Genomic DNA, 20,083 nt, shown 5'->3' with positions numbered 1-20,083 from the left:
CATACCAGGTCTATATGTGGGCACTATAGTGGTAATAGGCTGATTTAAATGAGTTGGGGACTGCAGAAATCCACAGTTTTGCATAGCTAATGGATTGGCCTTAGCTACTAAGTTTGGAGGATGTACATCTTGAATTCAAATGCACTGCAGACCTCCTGACACAACTGCAAATACCTGGATGCCAAGAGACAGTCTCCTGGGAGGATATAAGGTATTATACATATCCTGTACTCTGTTTTAGGTGGGCTTTGCAACAGACTGTGATCTCACCTACATTTGCTTCTAACCATGCTTCGCTTCAGTGGCCTCAGCTCTAACTTGGGAAGGTTGGATGAGGTCAGTGGCTTTCAACCCTGCGTGCACATTAGAACTAACTGGGAAAATTTTTTAAATACTAACAGTCCTACTCTGACCAATTAAGTCAGAATATCTGGAGTGGGTCACATTCCAGTATTAAGTTGTCTACCAAAGGTGTAATTTAGAGTCCCCAAAGAAAAAGCACACAAAAATTATTTGAAGAAGTAATAGCTGAAAGTTTTCTAAATTTCATTAAAAATATAAATTGACATATCCAAAACCTTCAACAAACTCCAAGGTAGGATAAATACAAAGAAAATCACATCAAGGCATATCATAATCAAATTTAAGAAAACCAATGTTAAAGAGAAAATCTTCAGAGAAAAAATACTCATTGCTTACAGGGAAACATAACTAAAAATTATAAAGACTACTCAAGTGAAACCATGCAAGCCAGAAGACAATGGAATGATATCTCTAATGTATAAAGAGCAAGGGGACTACCCTGGTGGTTCAGTGGTTGAGAATCCGCCTGCCAATGCAGGGGACACGGGTTCAAGCCCTGGTCCAGGAAGATCCCACATGCCGCAGAGCAACTAAGCCCGTGCGCCACCACTACTGAGCCTGCGCTCTAGAGCCCATGAGCCACAGCTACTGAGACCGCGTGCCACAACTACTGAAGCCCACGTGCCTAGAGCCCGTGCTCCGCAACAAGAGAAGCCACCGCAATGAGAAGCCTGTGCACTGCGTCGAAGAGTAGACTCCGCTCAACGCAACTAGAGAAAGCCCACGCACAGCAACGAAGACCCAATGCAGCCATAAATAAATAAATAAATATTTTTTAAAATGTATAAAGAAGAAGGAAAAATGACTATCAACCCAGAATTCTATATCAAGTGACAGAATTCTTCAAAAGTAAAGGCAAAATAAAGAATTTTCAGATTAAAAAAAGAACAGAGAATTCATTACCACTAGCAGACCTGCATTATAAGAATTATTAACTAAAGCCCTTCTGGCTAAAGGAAAATATCAGATGGAAATCAGGTCTACACAAGCAAATGAAGAGTCTTGGAAATTCTAAATATGTGGGTAGATAAAAATGAACATGTTTTCTCATTTTTTTAAAGGTAGCTGACTACTTAATATAAAAATAACAGTATACTGTGGGGTTTATAATGTATGTATAAGTAAAATATATAACAACACTGGCACAAAGGACAGGAAGGGAAGAGGAATTATACTGTCGTAAGATCTCACATCAAACGTAAATTGGTATAATATTAATGGAAAGTAGACTTGGTAAGTTAAACGTATATTACAAACACTAGAGCAATCACTGAAAACGTAAAACGAAGAGGTACAGCAACTAAACTTACAGAGAAGATAGAATGGAATTCTAAAAAGTACTGAACTCATACACAATAAGGCAGGGAAAAAGTGAAACAAGGAACAGATGGAAAAAATAGAAAATAAATATCAAGATGATATATTTGAACCCAATCTACCAATGACCATTCCAATTCAAAGGCCCAAGATTGATAGACTAGATAAAAATCAAGACCAAAATACATGCTGTCTACAAGATATACACTTTAAATACACAGACGCAGACAGATTAAAAATAAAGGATGGAATAAAATATACCACCCAAACACTAATTATAAGAAAGTTCTATTCAGCATGGGGTATATAGTCAATAATACTGTAATAACTTTGTGTGGTGACAGGTGGTAACCATGCTTATCATGATGACCATTTTGTAACATACATAAATACCAAATCAGTGTGTTGTACACCTGGAACTAACATAGGTAAATTATACTTAAATTTGTTTAAAGTAGCAGCAAAAAAAAAAGTTCTATTGTCAATATAGCTTAATAAAATAATAATAACAAAATAATTGTTTTAATTTTTACAAAGGAAGTTCTATTGACTACATTGACATCAAGTAAAATAGACTTCATAAAAAGGAATAAAAAGGAACATTACATAATGATAAGGGGCATGGTAAAGATAAACAATTTTACACCATAAATTCAAGAGCTTCGAGAAAAATGCACAAATTCCCTGAAGGGTACAGACTATCAGAACTCACTCAAGAAGAAACAGAAGGACTGAATAATCCTATATCTACAAAGTAAACTGAATTTATAGGTATAATTTTCCTTCAAAGAAAGTATCAGTTCCAATAGTTTCACTGGTAGACTCTATTTTTAAAAATTAGAAATTTTTAAATTGGAAAAAACATACCAAATCTGTCAGACACTTTCAGAAAACAGAGAAAGAGAAAACCCTTTACAACTCATTTTATAAAGCCAACTTACCTTGATGCCAAAACCAGAAAAAAAAAATATTATTAAAATAGAAAACTACAGACCAGTACTCTTCATGGGACAGAAATACTTTTAAAATATGAGCAAACTGCGTTCAATGATATATAAAAAAGATAATATACCATGACTCATAGGGATTTATCCTAGGAACAAAAAGTTAGTTTAATATTCCAATATCTGTGAAATCATATGGTCATCTCAAAATAAAATTTTTTTAACTCGTTTGACACAATTCAACATCATTTATGGTAAAAACTCACCATAGAGCAGGAATATATGCATTCACTCGCAGGACACTTTGCTTTGCATGAGGCCCGGGACCTTGCTTTCCTTCCTGAACTGGCCCTTCTCCCCAGGTTTCAATCATGCTGAGGCCCAGCAGTCCAATGTCAGCCCTGGGGGGAAAAATGGCAGTTGAACACTTAACTGGGATCATTTTCCGAGTCAGAGGCTGTCTTAGAACAGCTCAGAAGTGGCCCAACAGGCCCTAACCTAAGGCTCCGGGGTGGGGAGAGCAGACTGGGAGTTCCAAAGCTCTTTCTATTAATATTCTAGTATTTCCACTGCACTTCAGAAACTGTTCACTGACCCACAGAGCCTCTGAGTGTGGCAGATCTCAGAAATCTGAAACAACCCTGTCCTTCATTTACAAGCAGAGAAACTGAGGCCCTGACAGTTTTGCAAAGTCACACACAATTTGGAGGCAAGGCCAGAGCTCCAGCCAGGGACAGAAAGAAGTAGCCACCACCCAGTCACCAAACACAAACAGATCCCAGCATCACCCTGGGTCTTCCTTTTGATTATGAACATTTTCAAACGTACCGAAAGGTAGAGGTAATATAATTAACACCCACAGATATCTAACTGTCATCTAGATTGAACAACTGCTAACATTTTGTACTATTTGCTTCATCCGTTTTTTTTTTTTTGCTGAAATATTTTACATTACAAATATCACTACCTTTCACACTTAAATTCTTCATAACCCATTTCTTTAGAAAATAAGAGCATATTCCTATGTTAATTACAATGTCATTAAGGTGCCTAGCAAAATCTTTTTAAATTCCTTAATAATGCCCAGTCTCAATTTGTAGCAGATCCTGCTGGTGTCCATCCCACCTCTCCCGGCCCTCCTCCCTGCAAGGCAGCTGCTGCTGCAGTGGGGTGCACCCTTACACACTGACACTTCCAGCTCAAGCACCTGCATGTCCATCTGAGGGCAAGCTAGCGCTGCAAGACTTTTCACCATAACGGCGCAGGCTCAGAGTGCTAGGCAGTTAAACCCCAGGAGGGACAGGACTTGGTCGTTAGACAGCCAAGCTTCCTTGCCCCTTGGAGGAACACTTCTGAGTGTGCAGTCACTAAGGGGGTTCCAATGCAACTGAATTCCCATGGCCCACAGAAGGAACCCACCCACTAGCTCAGCCTGCACTAGTTTTCCTGCCTTTCCTGTGTCACTCTGCAGCCCTTACTGTGCTTCGTGGGGTAACTTCCCAGGTAAACATCTCACACCCTGATTCTAGTCTCAGCATCCACTTTTAGGGACCCCAAACTAAGACAATGTTCAAGTTTTCCAATTGTCTTAATCATCCTGTATTTTCAATAGGTCAAAACCAAGAGCCTAAACAATGTGGGGTTTGGAGGGGGCAGGGGTGCAGTCAGGGAAGATAAGAAGCCACCCTAAGTTCTGTCACTGGGCCTGGGCTGCTTGACCAGTGGGACTGGACATGTCCCGGTTTTGCCCACTCAGCTTCTGAGCCCCCTTCCTATAGAAACCACCCCTCCCTGACTCTCTACTCCTGGCCCTGGGGTGGGCAAGTGAGCCAGGCCTGGACGGTCGGGGTCCCCCACTCCCCAGACCACAGGCATTTGTTCAGGGAGGAGCAACGACCCTGGTGAACCAAGGAGAGTCAGTACTAGTCTCTGGTTGCCACTGGGGAAGAGAGATTTACTGCCTATCAGGCAGGATGTGAGCCTGGAGCTGCTGGGGCCATTTCTGCCACCCTGTGGGGACAGCTAGCCTGAGGATGAAGTTGACACAGAGGAACAAAGGCTGAGAGATGGAGCTGACAATTCCATACAAAACCTGGGCCCAGTCATGCCTGACTCCTGGCATGTGAGTCAATCACCTCCCCTTCTGCTTAAGCCAGGCTGAGCTGGATTTCTCTCCCTCCCCGACAAAAAGCGAGCGCTGACTGCTACACAGTCAAAGAGTTCTCCATTCGCTGGGAACCCCTGATACCTGAACTCAGTGGCTGCGCCTGTGTCATGCACCAGGTGTTCACCAAGGTGGTAAAGAAGACTGTTTTGAATGGACAAGGACCCACAAAAAAGCCAGGTCAAATTCTCTCCGTCATTGTCCCTTGCCTCCTTCCAGCCCGTTGTCTGCACTGCCTACGAGAATGACCTGTGTATGCCCACCACTGTGCTTTACAGGAAAGCAAAACCCTGATGCTGGAGGGTATTATACTTTCAATAATTTGTGAATTCCCTGAAGGCCCATAACACATACTAGTTTATACTATGCTGAAGCCCAATTTGTTTTAAATACAATAATAGCTGGTGAAAGGAGCAAGTCACTTCCCTGGGGAGTGAGCCTCGCCTACCACCTGCATCCACGTCTCTTGAAGGGGAAATTATACACGCTCTGGGAATGGTCAGCTGCTTGGGGACTCACAGAAGCCCAGGAACTGTCCCTGTAGGGCTGCTGTGGGTTTCCTCTGGCAAGAATAGGCTACTGCTGGTTGAGCACCTACTTCTGTGCCAGGCATTGTACCAAGTGTTCCACATACATACCATGTATGTCTCCTCAAGACAGTCTGGAGAGAGGGACCACTGTCCTCATGGGACAATTGAGGGAACGCAGGGCCAGAGAGGTAAGTGACTTCCCAAGGTCACAAAGCATTTGTGATGGAGCTGGTATTCATTTCTAGGTCTAGAAAACATGCTTTTCCCGTAACTCCTCTATCTTCTCCCACTAACTTTAGTAGGGGTTCAATAAGCACGTATAGGGCTATGAACAGAATTTCAATTGTCTGCACACTGACCCTCTGGCCAGTGAATTGGGAGATGAGAACACACAGATGTTGTCCACATACAGAGAGCATGTTTAGAGAAACAGGGCTTCCCGAACTGGCTGGGCTTCTTTTCACTAAGTCTGGAGCAGGTACTGAGCATCCCTACTTTTTTAACGAGAGTCCTAGGCGGTTCTTGTGATTAAGCACTGTTGACAGCTGTGCCATGGGGAGCTATGACAGACAGAAAGGACAGACAGAAAGCGGCTGTGACACTCGTCTTACTCAGATTGAAGTGGAGGGAGTAGCAGCGCCTAGCTACCGACCAAGGTGAGTGCAAGTGGGAGCGGGTGAGGGCGGGACCAGAAATCAAGGAATTTTACTCCTGCCCATGACAGCTAACAGAGTGGTTGTTTTCTCCTCCAAACCTGAGGGTTTTAGAGGGTTTTTATCTGTACTGAGACTACAGCCAGGACCATAGGTATGGGGCTGTTGAGCGGCTCACACAATTCAGGAAAATACGACATTTGCATTTTTTATTACTATTTCACTTCTCCAAGTCATCTCTGCAAAGTTGATGCACAGAGCCTTCAAGACATCAGCTCAAAGCTCAGAGAAGAGAAAGCCCAGGAATGCCTTAAATGTCTGCTGCCAACTTCCACACCCTAGTCCCCTGGTCGGGCCAGGGAGCCATGCGGTGGCGTGTGACTCTTCCAGAACCAGTGAGGGCCCTGGGAGAACCCTGGGCTGGGCAGGTCAGGGCAGCCTTACCTGGAGTTATTCACCCGGAAAGGGGGGAAAGTCTGTGGACTGGGAATTATGGCACCATGGAAGGGCATAAGCCTCCATTTCTACAACTGAAAATGGGGATAACTGTATTTTTTCATATGCTATCTGTTGTTAGTATTCTCACCTCATCTAAATGCAGATTCTACCTTCAAAGATCCATTCATTTTTCACCTGACTCTGAGCACATAATTATATACTGTCAGGACTGGAAGAGCCTTCTAGAGATCCCCTATCTAGTCAAACCCATTTATGCCATAGATGGAGAAAAAAAACAGAGAGGTTCAAACACTTAAGAAGGCCGCACAGAAGTTGGTCTAGAGCCAAGACAAGCCCCAGCCCACCCAGCTCCCGGTTCCTCACCACCCCACCAGCAGGCTTGGCAGTTTATCACACTGCAGACATGGTGAGTCTAACAAAAATTTTGGTGTATCTAAAAAAAAAAAAAAGATTGATTTTGATGTTTTGAGGCTTCGTGAAACCAGCAATTTTAATCAATTTTTCAAAATTGCTAATTCCATCCATCCAAGGAACTCACACACAAACAGAAGGGCTGATTGAAATTTAAATGGCGGCTGGCTTGTTAGCTACAGGCACCAGGCTGGGTATCTTCATATGCAAGTCTGCAACTGTGTCCCGGCCTGGCAGCAAGAGGAAGCAATCTCCCTGAGACACTCGAAGGCATTAAGAATTCAGGCAGCCAAAACGAGAAGCAACAACATGAAATGATAAAACAAAGAGATCATTATTAGCGCCAACGTAATGTGTTCCCGTGTCCTCCGATCTCATTTAGAGCCCTGCTCGTCGTCTATTGAAACTATAATTAGGCTGATAGGAACCAGAGGATTAAAGTAACTTTCTCCCCCGAATTGAGAGGATTTCAAACGAGCAAAGAGGGGGAGGAGATAAACCTGAGAACGATTTTAATATTCTGGGCTACTGCTCCCACAACAGCACGGGCTGACAAACAATGGCCGGTTCCTTCCTGAGGTGGCCTGGGGAGGGATGTTACATCGCTGTCCAGCCCACCTCAGGGATGGCAAGCCCACCTCCCTCCCCAGCCAAACCTTCGCCTTTGTCCTTGACACCTCGTGCTTAGTGACCCCTTCTAGGGCCTGACTCAGAAACCCTTTGCCAGTCTGTCCTCCTCTCACTTCTCACAGCCTCTGCTGGTGTGACCTCGTCCTAACACACCTGCCGCAGCTACTGCATCAAACTCCTGTCTGGCCTGGAAGCTCCAGAGGGCAGGGACCTCTGATCTCTTACTTCAGTCTCTGGTGCCTTTAGTTAGATGCTACTTCCCCGCCTTAGTCGGGCTCCTCATGGCCACCAAGGTCACCTTTCTCATCCCTTCTATCTATAAACCAATTACGGGACCCACTCCCCTACCCACGAAACAGCGCCAACCCCAGCAAACATTGAAGCCCCTTCCCATCTGTCCCCACACTGTCTCTCTGGCCCCTCCTATCCCTGGCCCTGGTGGCACGGGACCACTTGCCCACCAGAATATGCTGCACACTTTGCCCCTCAGGCCGGCGCACACACACAGCTCCAGCCCACCGCTCCTTTATGTGGCAAAATTCTATATGCCCTTCACTATGCCCTTCTCTTCACCAGAGGCCCTCGGGAGTCTATCATTCCCTCCTCAGAGCACCCACGGGACTGTCCTCACCCTCCTCCCAGCTGTGGCCCTCAGCGTCGGTGACCCCGTGGCGACCCTCCAGTGGACTTCAGCTCTGCAAGGGGAAGGACCAGACCATGCTCAGGCTCACATTGGTGGAATCCAGGGCTTGGCCGGAATCATGGGATCAAAGTTCACTCTAACACTGATCAACCTGGACACGCTATTTGGGACCCCAGAAGCACTCAGCCTGGAAAACTCTTACTGCCCCTCCCTGTAACCTCTTTTCCCTGCAGGTCTCATCAACTGGAGAGTGTTTCCTGTGTGAGTGTGAATGCGTGTGCAAGAGAGTATGTGGGAGTATGTGTGCATGTGTGTGTGCCTGGGGTGGGTGCACAAACATGCACACGGAGAGTCCGGACGAGCTGGGTGAAGAGGAACTCTCACTTCCGGGCTGAGGCATCTGTACAAGGGAGGAAGAGCAACTGTCTTCACCTGGGATCAGAGGAGCAGGTCAGCATCCAAATTTCCCACAGTCACTTGCACAAAATGTAATATTGCCTCATCCAGGCCTTCACATTCCAAGTTCGCAGATGCCTCGACAGCTGACCCGAAAGTGGTAAAACAGGAGCATCTGACAGTCCTTCACCAAGTGTCCACTGAGCAACTAGGAAGCGCAGCATCTGACAGTCCTTCACCAAGTGTCCACTGAGCAACTAGGAAGCGCCCGTCATGGTGCTAAGCGCCCAGCCTTCCCTTCCCAGCCTCAGTTCCCCCACCTGTGAAATAAGGGGGACTCTAAATAGCTAGGGGCCTGTGCAGCCAGGAGAATCTGACCTCTGCTTACTGCCCATTTGAGGGTGTGACTGCCACATTCCATCACCTGGGTCAGCAGGGGAAAAGCTTTGTGGCCCATCAGGGACAACTGGGCCTTTCTAAATGGCCACCACATGCCTGCACTTAGAGGGGCCGAATAAAGGGGATGGAAGTGCTTCATCCTCACTTGAGTGATGTGGAAACTGAAATCCAGGGAGGTAAAGGCAAGGATCAGTTCATCCCTGGAGAGGTCCAACCAGGCCCTCAGGCCCCTCCCACCTGCCCTTTTTCTTCTGTGTCCCTGCATACAACTACTCATTGTCTCTGAGAGTTGTGGGAAGGGCGGAAAGCAGCTGAGAACTCTTGGCTCACTTTCCTCATCCACTCCTTTAAAGGATAAGATTTCTTTGCTCAGAGAAACAGCATGTGCAAATGTGAGTTTTCCGTCTATGCTTGATGTGTACGCGGGTGAGCGTGCCCACGAGAGGGAACGTGTGTGTGGGAAGGCAATTTGATGTGGGTTGTGTGCATGAAATCAAGTCATATGGGTACACATGTGTGCGTGTGAGTGCACCAGCAGGTGTATGTGGGCGTGTCATTGTGTGAGCAGCATCGTGACTGTGTATTTCAGATGTACAAGTACGAAGATGTGTCCCCACGTAGGTGTATGCGTGTGTGTGCTGTGTTACACGTGTATGTTGTATTTGGGATTGAGGAGAATAAAAGGCCATAAAACGCACATGCTTCCAGAGATGAAAACCACATAGCCTGATCCCAATGACAAGTGTCGATGGCTTTTCCCAAGACCTCTGTCAAATAAAATCATCCTCATTTAGGCTAACTTACGATTCCCACATGACCCCAAAGATCAGACAAGTAGCATCAGCTAATGTCACATGCAGGCTCCCACTTCCCAGATGGGTTCATTGGATTCAGGGTACCAAGGAAATCATAATGCGGTTTCCTTAGAGTTTTATTAGAGGTAGATTTCCTTACAGTCAGGCTGATCCAGAGGCAGCTTCTTCATCTGCAAACTGGATAGATGGTGCCTGCCTGGTGGGCGTGTTGTGAGGGTGAAGTGGGGTGGCAGATGTGTGAGGCCCAAGGCCAGCACCTGGCACATAGTAGGTGCTCAGCCCACGTCACCTGTACTTCATTGTGACAGCTAAGGGGCCTGCGCTTTGGCTGCCAGGCATCATTAATGCCCGCTCCTCTTGTGCTGGACCAAACAGGCTTTGGCAGGGTCACCCCCGCCCAGCAGCCCCTCATTGTACATGCCCCATTAGTTGCACAGTGCCCCAAAGTACAACGGGAACGCTTCCTACACTGTTTCCTCTGCTAAATACCTCTGTGACAGCTTCTTGGCAGGAGCAGAGTGCCAAGGTTAACATATGTTAAGACTATGTGCTGCAGGCATCCCACCTCAACGTGGAAGCAAGAGGGAACCGCACCTCATCAGGGCCTTCCCTGAGCCCACAGCCTGGAAAACTGGTTTCCCCAGTGCCCCATGCAGCCTCACCCAGGAGCCCCCAGGGGAATCTCAGCCCAGGACAAATCTTCTTGGTTATCTCATCTGCCCTTCTCAGAGTTCAGAACACCCTCCCCTGCATCCCTGCCTAGTGATCAACCAGCCTCAGCTTACACAACCACCAACAGGACACTCACCGCCCCCAGGGGAAGCCGAGTACCCTTCCAATACTTCCTCTGGGTCAGGCCCTGAATAGGACACTGGGATGAGATTGTGAAAAAGTTACAGCCATGCCCCCAAAAGGCTTACAGTCAAATGGAAATTTCTAACCAATATCATTGTGAAGGTAGGGATTGCTTGTATATTCTCCCTTCAGGGGTCCGGCCCCACCTTTCCAGCATGTCCTCCAATCCAAGAAAAGGCAGTGACCAGACATATGGCAGGCCACAGTCTGAAGCTTCATGGCCCCAAGAAGGGCCTCTCCCTGCTACATCACAATTTTACCTTCTTTACATCTAATACCCAGGAGCTCGGGGAAGCTGGGTATCACACCTCCCCAGTCATAGTAGCGTTTGGCCCCAGAAGCCCCCGTCTTCTGGGGAACATGCTGGTCTTCCTAGAAGGGCAGAACTGGGGAGTTCCAGGTCCCTGGAGCAGACATAATTTGGTCATTTTTTGGGTGATTAACTCAAGGCTTTGAGAGGACATGTGATCATTCCAAAGTCATACAGCTATGGGGATCCCACCTCTGGTTTTACATCTAGGTCAGCATGCTACAGGCTTCCAGACTTTGGTCGGTGAGGTCAGTGGATGGTGGCCTTTCCAGGAGGCTAAGTTCAAGGGCGGCTTTTACTGGGCATGGTGCTGCAGAGAACATCCTCTTAAGTTGTTCCACTTATGAGTTCCATGTCTCAGCTACCATCCCATGAAATTCATCATTTAGACTAAAAGCCCTCACTGACTGAATCCATACTAGGTGACATCTGTGCTCAGAGCTTCCAGGAAGAGGGACGTGAAGATGGTTGGGAGGAGGAACAACAAAGGAGATGTAGTATTAATGTTAAACAATGCTAGCTGCTGCATCAGAAAAATCCCCAAAACTCAGAGACTTAACAGGATAAAGTCTGTTTCTTGATCATATTACATGTCTACTGCAGGGCAGTAGGAAGCTCTGATCCATGCAGTCATGCAGGGAACCAGGCTGACAGAGGATCTGTCATCATGTAGCTGTGCCACCTGGATCACACAGCACCTGTGGTTGCTGCAGGAGGGGAAGAAAGGGATGGAGGACTCCTGCCAGCTCTTAACTGCCTCCGCCAGGAAGTGACACATGTCACTTCTGCTCACAGTCTAGAACTAGTCACATGGCCCCACTTTCCAGCCAGGGAGGCTGGAAATGTAAGGGATGACATGGGATCTTTGGTGAGCCCTCACTGTCTCTGACACAGACATTTTGGCCTCACTCCTCCAGGGGCTTACAAATTGGCCAGGGAGAAAAGAAACGTCTTCTGGGGAGGAGAAACTGGTCCATGGGTTTGTGTGACACTGGAGGCCAGAGAAAGGAGAAGTCCATGAAGAGGATAAAGATAATCAAGGAAGGCTTCCTGCAGGAGGGTGACCTAGAAAGAGGTATTTATTCAACACCAAGGTGGAAACAGATAGAATCTCTCACTAGTCTCAGAAGAAGGAAGGTGGAGGCCCTGGAGAGAGGGAGTTTGGTCAGACCTTTGGGGCCAAAGAGAGGCCCTTGAGGAACAGCCTGGGGAACTGGATTGGGAGGGGGTGGGCAATTAGTATGAAATAGGCATTTAGGGAAGGAGAGGCTTCCTAGGGAAGGATTAGAAGCAAGGGACATTTAAAGGGCTCTTCTGGGAATCCTGGAGAGAGGAAATGAAGACAGAGAGGATGGCATTGAGCAGGGATCAGACAGGAGAGACATCTTACATGGAGCCAGTTAGTCTCCAAGACAATCACCCAGCTGGTGATGGAAATGCCTCTGAGCCTATAAAATCCTGACCTCCATCCCACACAAGGAGCTTCTGGAAAAGCTGCAGCATTAACCCCACGAGAATGTCTGTTCGACAACTGTGCTGAAAATGAGATGATTTGATTTCGGGAGGTAAAGCGCATCTTGAAGTTAAACTCTTGGCTCTACTTTTAAACCCTCTCAAGTGGGTTAGAATAGCTGGCACATCCTTAATGGATGGAGCTGGGCACTCCCTTCCCCTACCAGCCACTCGAGAGGGTGTGAAGACACACAAGGTCTCCCTTTTGATAGCGCATTTCTCCCCTGCATGGGGGTCACATTGCACTAGGGCTTGGAGGCAGGGAGGGGAAATGCTTGAGGACCTGGATTCTGGAAGGCAAGAGGGAGCAGGCCCATCTCCTCTGCATAGGAGGCTCTCATACCTCAAGTTAAGCTTCTGTTCTGGAGCCAATGACCCTCCTCTACCAGCACCTGGACTATGTCCTGAGGTCACAGGTGGGAAAGGAGGGTGAGAGGGCATGAGGTCATGACCAGCAACGACCTGAGAGGTTGCTTGGAGGGTACATGGTCAGACTTCAGTGGTCTGATTAGCTGATCGATATCACATGCTTGGCTCTGCAGGGTGAAATTCCAACTGACAAGTGGTTCATGGGATTTACAGGGACGCCCAACTTTCTAACAGTCAAACTTACCAATGAAATGTGCCAGCTCAAGGAAAAGACCGTGGTCTCTATCACTGGAAAGCCCAGACAACCACCAATTTCTCAGCTGGTATAAAAAGGGGTCAGACAGGAGCCAAGCTAATGCCCTGGCAATTCTGACGTACTCAGGGGCTTATTCACAATCCCGGTTACCTGACAAGTCTGCACATTGTCGTAGGGTGGCTAGTTTGACTCAGTTTGCCCAGAACGTTCCCAACTTTAGTACTGAAAACCCTTAGTCCCAGGCAAACTGAGACAACTGATCACCCTACTTTGTAGGCCCCGTAGGTGAAAGCCTTGAAACTCACATTTAATCCTTTTGGACCAGGTAATTCAATGGTTCAAGGTTGTGACATGCCATGCTTCACCATCATTTGTTATGCATGCTAAGGTTGAAAAAAGGATCAAAGTTTGGAAAGATTTTTTTTTTTTTTTTTGCGGTACGCGGGCCTCTCACTGCTGTGGCATCTCCCGTTGCGGAGCACAGGCTCTGGACACGCAGACTCAGCGGCCATGGCTCACGGGCCCAGCCGCTCCCGGGCATGTGGGATCATCCCGGACCGGGGCACGAACCCGTGTCCCCTGCATCGGCAGGCAGATTCTCAACCACTGCGCCTCCAGGGAAGCCCTGGAAAGATTTTTTTTTAATGAGTGGATTCAAGGTTGTTCATAGACGAACACCATTCTAACCTACATGCATCCTAACATGCTTTCTTGTATGGGATGAAAAGAAGCAAAACTCTGGGTAGTTAGCACGCCAGAGCACTGCTTTATCAGCAGCTGAAGTGAGCAACCAATCATGAGCCGGTTGGGAAATCGCTACAGAGCATTACTACCTTGAAAATAAGAAAGCAAGCACCACCCGTGAAGCGTTCTTGGCAAAAGAAATGAACCTGAATCTGGAGAAGCCTTTAGATCTAGCCTCTAGTGTAACAGATACCAAGGAGAGAGGAACCAGTTCTGCCACCACAAGAAAGAAGGCAACCAAATCCTGAATGTGGGACATTCTATTCTTCATCAAGCCAAAAGCAGGAGAGATAAGGGGGTGGGAGAAGGGGGCAGAGAAGCTGCTCTGTTTAGAGCCATGAAAACCAAATACAAAGACAGCCTTGAGTTTGGACAGGAGTCAAACAAAGTGACTGAAAACAAGGACATATTTTCTGGACTTAGCAGAAATATCTGAATACGGAGACTTAGCAGAAATATCTGAATACGGATGGGACATTAGAGTAGTAAACTCAACGCCTTCTGAGCTGTGAGTTTTCCAGGCTGGCGGGTGGGAACAGAAACTATAGTCATCCCTTTGTAAGCTCCATGCTCTATTCCCAACAACCCTCTGGGCGTTCCCCTCACCTCCCCAGGTAATTGCCTCACACGCATATGCGATGAGAACTCTGCCGGTACCGGAGGCGGACCTGGTGCAGCTCTATCAACTGCAGTCTCCCTGCACCCTCGGCTCCATCCCCGCCGATCAGGGAGTTCACCAGGCTCCTTGGGCCCCGCTCCCTGTGCTGCAGCCTGGGATTCACTCCAGGCAGGTAACCGGGGACAACCATAGGGCTCACCTCACTTGTCTCCCATCTCTCGTAGATCACAGCACTTTGCTTCCTGATGCCCACCGTCTTGAAAACCATGGTTCTTATGTTATGTTCTATTTTTTCTTCAGACAGGAGGCTAGATCCAGTGCCTGTTATTCCATGTGGGCCAGAAATGAAGTCCTCCCAACAGCTTCGACAGGTGGACAGAGCAGGAAGGACCATGTCCATTTCACAGACAAGGACCCCGGGGCTCCGAGAAGCGGCCCAGCCTGCCGGCTCTAACTTGTTATGGCCTCTAGCCCTGGGCTCTAATTGCAGGACACTTCCTGCAGCAGCAGGCTCCTCAGGTAGGCTATCCTGGCAGGCCTTAAGCACCCAAGTTTGGGCCTGGCCTGCTGCGGGGAGGCACTTTCTAGCTCTTTCCACTGGGGTCTGAAGAGCTGGCACTAGCCTGTGCTAGTTGTGAGTTTCCGTAAGCATTTTTTCCCCTGTTATCAACACTATATAAAATAAACATTTGTCTGACTTGAGGTTTTTGGCTTTCATGGACTGTTTCCCATCTGTTTCTTTTTTTCCTTCCCTCTGCCCCACTCCCTAACTCTCATTCTCACCTCCTGGCCCCCCAGGCCCAGCAACGCCATTCCCACTCACCCCTAACACAACACACACTCACACACACTCACACACACACACACACACACACGCACTCGCACTCTCTCTCACTGGACTATGTTCTTTGTTTGCGGAAGCACTGGTAGTCTCTTTCCTTTCTTCACATTGCTTTGCTTTCTTTTGCCCTTTCTCCCATATCCCAGCTCTTTTCTGAGCATCTTTCTATATTCTGGTGTGAAGCATCACCGTTGTACTTCCAGCTCTGCTCCTTGCTGTGTGACCTTGAGCGAATCACAAAACCCTCTAAGCTTTTATTCTCTCTGAGCCGTAAATCCCCACCAGGTACTGAAGGTGTGCGTCCCAGAGCACCTTCTGCTGACTGCCAGAGGTGGCGTGGCATGAGGCACGCTGGCGCTGGAGGTCCGAGGACCTGGGCTTGAGCCCCGGTTCTGCTGCTCCTGACCGTGTGGCCCTGCAGAGATGCCCAGGCTCCCCAAGTCTCCGGTTCTAACCTGTAAAGTGGAGACAAGGATCCTGCACAGCTGGCATTGTGGGCGGGGTGTGAGGGCTCTCTGCTTCCCTGGGGCGACTCTCACATTTGACACAAACGGTTCATGGGCTTCTGGTGGCACGTGGACATACATGGCAATGAGATGACCCCAATCAAGCATGCTCAGAGAATGGAGGGGACTCTTTGGTGACACAGACCCTGGCCTAAAGCCTTGCTGTTACCCAGCACACATCACCTACTGGCCCAATTCCCCTGACACGAAGAACATAGTTCATAGCTAAGAAAGAATACAGATATATAATTATTTTATCTTTTTGATCATTTTTACTTGAGAAAATTAGAAAGATACAGTAGAGTTTATTAAGGAAAATGTTTTAAATAGCTCACAGTCCCTTCACCCAGAGATAACCAATACACTGATTTATTTTTTCTTTCAATTTTTATATATATAAACACATAAGTACACATATCTTGAAATTATAGACAGGACGGAAAACATGTACATGCATGCCGTGGTAAGAATTTCATAAGCCACATAGGCATGTATGCAAAAAATATCATTTTCATGATATTTTTCTACATGTGCAGTTCATTTCTTCCCTGAGTCCCATTTTCCCTGACAGCAGAAGTGCTAACCCAGTCAGTAGTCCTGGGTGAATTCAGTCACTTCAGGTTTTCTCCTCAGTAAATGCAGATTTCAATGCAGTCAGCTCAGAACTTTTCTCCCTCCGTCTCACCATTCTTAAAAGGCTGGTCGAAGGTTCCCATGAGGCTAGGATGGGGGCTTTGGACAGGGGTCCAGAGGAGGCACCTGGTCAGCTGTCCTGCACTGGTGCTCGGCTGTGGACATCCATGAGGCCATACACACATCCCCTGTGACCCGGGCCACTTGGTCCCTCAGCTCAGTCACAAGTCCCCTTCATGGCTGCTGCCTCCTTCTCCTCGTGTCACCTCTCAACGAATATACACTACACACCTTGCTCGAAGGAACAGGAAAATTCAGCGGCCCTTGGGTGTCCCACTGGGCTGTGGGAGAGGCCATGGAGCCGAGGTGCACAGAAAGAAGACAATGCACTGCTTCCTGCTTTACAAGGCCAATTCGTCACGCACCCTTAAGGACATACCTATCCATCTATCCAGCTCCCTCCATCCCTGTTTACTAATTACAACAGCAAACACTTATCTAGTGCTCACTAGGGCAGGCACTGTACTACGTACTTTATGTGTAATAACTCATTTCATCCCCACAACCACCCTGTCAAACAGAAATCGTTATTATCCCTCTTCTTTACAGAAAAGGAAACTTAGCCCTCGAGAATTTAGGCATCTCACCCCAAATCACACAGCTGGAAAGATGCAGAACTAGGATTCCCCCCAAAATAGCAGGACCCAGAGCTCACACTCATGACCAACATGTCACTGTGTCCATGACCCCCCTGCAGAGACACACATGCACACACACACACACACACACACACACACACACTTTAGGTTCTACTTTCTCATTTAAGATGATAACAGTAGAGCAAGTGTCCTCAAATTAGGCCGATGCGAAGGGTCAGAGTCCCAGAGACTCCCTTATCCTCCCTTTGTTTGGTCGACCGGCATGGAGCACCCATCAGGGGCCGCAGTACAGAGTGGAGCCAGGCGTGGTCCCTGCCTGCCCAGGCAACTCCAAGCCCCCAGTGAGGGAGCCAGACGTGAAGACAAAGGAGATTTCCCCCGGTAAGACGGGGAGGGTGATCACCGTGCCTCTCTCAAAGGGCTGGCGTGCAGACGAGACTAGATAATTTGCGTAACTGTGCACTGCACTGCCTGCACGTGTCACTGGGTAAATGCCAGCTATTAACAGCATTTTAAAACGTCACCACCCCATGATCCAGGGCAAAAGGGAAAGGCACGCTTCCCCAAATGGGCCCAGTTGAGGGATAACCTAGGGAGGGCCTCGTGGGAACCAGCACTCCCGCCCGGGAGACGCCCAGGGCTCGCCCTGGCCTCCACGATGTGATGTGATGTGAGCGAGGCAGGTCAGACAGCACTCCAGCCACGGGTCTGCCGCAGCACCGGGAATCCCGCTGTCTCTCAAGGGTTCCTCCTCAAGGCCTTGCACAGTACCAGGCAGGCAGGTGACCTTGGCTCCTGGGCATCCCCTCCAGTGTCTGCATAGCATGAACTGAGAGAACACACAGGAATGCTCCCTACAAGTTAAAAGCTCTGTGCAGGTTCCCTGCCTGGGGGCAGCTAGCTGGGCATTGGTGGAGAGGAGTTCCGGCCTGTCCCACAGGACAAGGAGCAGGCAGTCCTGTGTGTGGATCTGGAAGCACCAACCATGTACCCCGTTTTACAGCTGGGGCGAAGTAGACAGAGGCCGGCTGCTGGGTCTCTTCCAGTCCCCATGAAGTCAGTCTTCCGGCTGCTGCCGAGAAGTGCTCAACACAGAACGCCTGGAGGCCCTCCGGAGGCTGAGGCGGGGCCTGCTTGGCATCAGCTCCTGGGAAAGAAAGCTGCAGAGAGCAGCCGATTCCCAGGAACTGGAGACTGGGGTCTTCGGCGAGGGCCAGACTGCTTTCCCAAGCTGCAGGCCTGGGAGACAGGGCGCTGTGAGTGGCACATCCAGGCCTGAGAGAGGCTGTCCCAGAGCCCCCAAGAGCACAGCGCTCCTGCCACCTGGCACAAGCCTGGCTCCCTGCCTGTCCCCAAGCCCTAGCAACTTGCAGGCCACGCAGGGCTTTGGCCCTGGGGCATTGGCCGAGGCTGACCTCCGCGCAGGGGCTCCACAGCAGGAAAGAAAATCTGCCCCTGCCCATCTGCAGAGCTGGTCCCACACTACGTCTTTGTCCTCAAGGAGAGCTTGTCACAGATTCCTGTCCCCAACTGACACCTAAGGAAGTAGAGGCTCAGAGGGTGGAGGTGAATTGCCCAAGTTCACAGTAACAGGACAGGCCTCGAAGCTCAGCCTCCTGCCTCACCCCTCACCGCCCTCTTCTCTCGCGGTCCATCCACACTAGTTCTCTGGACCAGGTGTTAAGGCCACATGGAAAGCTTTATGCTATTAGCTAGAAGTGGCACAGAATGGAATGAGCCCCTGAAAGGGACTCAGAGAACCTGGCTTCCGATCCTGGTTCTACCACCCAGCTGCTCTGTGGCCCCGGGAAAGTTTATTTACCTCTCTGATCTATCTCGTCAACTATTACAGGAGAACGATACCTGGGACCAGCCACACAGACGAGGTTGTGGTGGAGAGTGAAGGAGCCCAGGCACAGAACAGTCCTGGCCAAAAATCACTCTTCCGTGCTCCGTGATCCTAAAGAGAGGCAGGACCGCCCAGCCAGAGCCAGCTGGGGCCTGAGCCATAACAACACAGGCAAGCTCTCCACTTCCTTAGCAGGAGATGATGAGCCCAGCCACTCCCCTTTCTGGACATCAGTTTTGTAAATGGATACAATAACACTCAGAAGGTCACTGTTATGATTAAAGAGCACGTATAAAACAGCCTCAAGGAGGGGAGCTGTTAGCATAAATATTATTCCATTTGAGATAGCTCAGCAGCCCCATTTGACTTCTTGAGGCTGTGAATATACCAAACATCTTGTGACACTGAGTTTAATATTTAAAAGGTTGTCTTAGGCCAAGGCCACCCCATTCCCACCCTGTGAGGCAGGTAGATGAACCCGATCATCTTCAGTTTCCAAAATTGAAGACTGAGGCCCAAACTCTGGGGGATGACTAAGCAAGCCCGGAGACTAGGATTCCCTTGTCTCAGGTGAGGGGAGAGCACCGACTTCACACAGACAGGGAGACCTGGGGTACACTGGCCCCACGCACACAGAGAAGGGGACCCAGGGTCACACTGGCCCCATGCACACAGGGGAGGGGACCCAGGGGTGCACTGTTCCTGTGCAGACAGGGGAGGGGGACCCGGGGGCGCACTAGGCTTCAGGTAGACTGGTTGCAGGGGAGAGGAGCTTTTCAGAGCAGCTTCACAATGAGCTAAGTTGGAGACAGAGAACCACCAAATCCCCCACGTGGCACAGGCAGGCCCAGCCAAAGCCCCTCCCCCCACCCCCTGCAGCTCAAGCCCATCTGGCAATCCCCTAAATGGGGCAGGAATGTTTACAGGCCAAAGGCCCTGGCCCAGAAGCCTGAAACTCCCCTGCCTCCTCAAGGCATCCGGCAGCCAGGTGGGGTGGATCCAGGGACGCGGGATGCGGTGAGAAGACCCAGCTGGGCCCAGGCCCTCCCTAGGTAGAAATCAGGCCCGCGATTGCCCCTAGTTGCTTCTTATATTGTGACACTCTGAGAGGTCATGGGGGAGGGGAGCAGCAGAGAGCTGGGTAGGGATGCGGAGAACCTAGGGTGGCGGGCGGAGCTAAGCAGCTCATTGGCCTGCGGGTATGTC

General features: G+C 48.9%; 1 long non-coding RNA gene across 1 annotated transcript in view; it reads right to left on the bottom strand.

Moving 5' to 3' along the window:
- LOC114883272 overlaps positions 1 to 20,083 on the bottom strand; it is a 241,303-nt gene that overhangs the window by 97,593 nt on the left and 123,627 nt on the right. Inside the window, exon 2 of the long non-coding RNA XR_003790523.1 lies at positions 2,891 to 3,025. This is a non-coding gene — a long non-coding RNA (uncharacterized LOC114883272). The remainder of the gene's footprint in view (positions 1 to 2,890; positions 3,026 to 20,083) is intronic.

This window comes from Monodon monoceros, unplaced genomic scaffold (genome assembly GCF_005190385.1).
Source record: "Monodon monoceros isolate NGI ecotype Baffin Bay Population unplaced genomic scaffold, NGI_Narwhal_1 Super_Scaffold_4, whole genome shotgun sequence".
In the NCBI taxonomy this organism is placed as follows: domain Eukaryota; kingdom Metazoa; phylum Chordata; class Mammalia; order Artiodactyla; family Monodontidae; genus Monodon; species Monodon monoceros.
This window is presented reverse-complemented; position numbering and strand designations above follow the sequence as displayed.